This window comes from Gavialis gangeticus, unplaced genomic scaffold (genome assembly GCF_001723915.1).
Source record: "Gavialis gangeticus isolate Ggan-Ray unplaced genomic scaffold, GavGan_comp1, whole genome shotgun sequence".
NCBI classification, from domain to species: domain Eukaryota; kingdom Metazoa; phylum Chordata; order Crocodylia; family Gavialidae; genus Gavialis; species Gavialis gangeticus.
Window position 1 is genome coordinate 2,089,217 of NW_017729029.1, and position 1,727 is coordinate 2,090,943.

A 1,727-nucleotide genomic window follows, 5' to 3' on the forward strand; every position below is an offset into this window, starting at 1 on the left:
TCCCTGGCCCCGTAGCCCTGGCAGCTGGGAGACACCTCTGACAGGGCTCTGGGGGCTGTGGGTGGGGAGTGAGGGGCACTGGGGGAGGAGGGGGCTTTAATTTTAATAATGGATTTGGGGGGTTTTAGCAGAGAATTTGGTATTTTTTATCAGGGAAAACCAGGATCTCTGCTGATGAGTTTCATGAACTTTCCTGTGCTTACCAGATGAGGTTACCTAATGGGCCTTCATCATTGCTAATGCCCACTGTTCTGTGGATTCATTGTTTAAGCTTCCTAATTCCTTTTGAAGTGAGTCACTGGCTGGTTAAGGTGAAAGTAATGCCTTCCTAATTTGTGGGGATTAGCTCATTATTAACATAGAATCACTATGACTGTGCAGGGGGAGCACTGCCTAGGGAGAACAGAGAGGATCTAGCCACAACTAAGAAGTAGCTACTGTTTAGAGAAGCTCTGGCTTTGCTTGCTGTCGCTGCCCTGACAGCTTTGAGAAAGAATCCAGCCACACATTCCCAACACATTGGGTAACAGTCACCCCTCGCACTTTGGGACAGACTTGAACACACATTCCGTTCTTCCTCTCGTGCTGCTGCCCCGCGGATGATTTGTAGCTTGTGTATCTGAGCAGCGTACACATGATAAGTTTATTGTCCATATCTCACAGGGCTGCAGCAGCTCAGCTATGTGGGAAATATACAACCATCACTTTCAGGAAAACTAGACTGGAGAACAGAACTGCACATTTTCCAGGGGAATTTCTTGGCTTTGTCAGCTCCTGGAAGGCACCCATGCTATGGCTGGAAGGTGAACATGAGCCCTGCGGGCCAGATGTGAAGTGGAGCAAAAATAGGCTTTAAGGATGAGCTGAATAAACAGAGCTGGCTGGCGTTTAACAGGCTGTGAGCTGGCGAGACAAGCTTTATAACATTCTTATTTAACTATATAGAGGAGATTTCAGAGGGTCTGGAGTGGCAGTGAGTCTGCTCATTCACATGTGATCCTATGGCATGGCATAGCTTTCTCCACATACTTCCCCCTGCTGTCCTGCCTCAGCCTTGCACCCAAGGGCTAGGGACAGAAGTTACACATCAACTGGTTTAAGTGATCAGAAACTGGTTTAAACCTGTAACAGAACATAAGTTCAGTGCACATCAACCAGTTTCAAAATAGCTGAAACTGGTTTAAGATAGACCTGGTTGAATGTAGTATCAGACTTAACTGATTTAGGTCACAATAGTTTATGAAACTTCTGTCCCAGACCCCTTCCTGGTTCAAATTAAATCAGAGTCCACCAGCATCCCAGCATGCTTTGGGTTGGGCTGTGCTGTCTGTTCCAGAGAGCAAGGTCGGCCCTGCCCCTCTACTCCCTAGCTGGAGCAGTGTGGGCTGGCTCACTGGCCCCCACAGGCAAACGTCAGCCGGGGTCTGGGGCCAGTGAGTGGGGGTTAAACTCACCTTCCCCTGAGTACAGTGCTGCCCTGCCTTGCCCTGCTAGCTTCCTTAGTGCGACTGTGGACCACAAATCCCAGAGGCACAGCTCGGGTTGTGTTTATAATTCCTCAGTTTATAGTTTTTCAGAGAAAGAACTATTCTTGTTCAAGCTTTTCTGAATTCAATGCCACTACCTTCCTCCTCCCACCCTCTCCCCTGGCTCAGGCTGAGCATGGGCTGGGGCCTGGCCACATCTGCTCCACTCCAGCAGGGAGTGGGGAAAAGTCTTGGAGGGCT

At 49.2% G+C, this 1,727-nt stretch overlaps 1 protein-coding gene across 4 annotated transcripts in view; it reads right to left on the reverse strand.

Moving 5' to 3' along the window:
• Nucleotides 1-1,727, reverse strand: part of LOC109300463 (relaxin receptor 1-like) — a 62,013-nt gene that overhangs the window by 22,607 nt on the left and 37,679 nt on the right. The gene's annotated exons all lie outside the window — the stretch shown is intronic.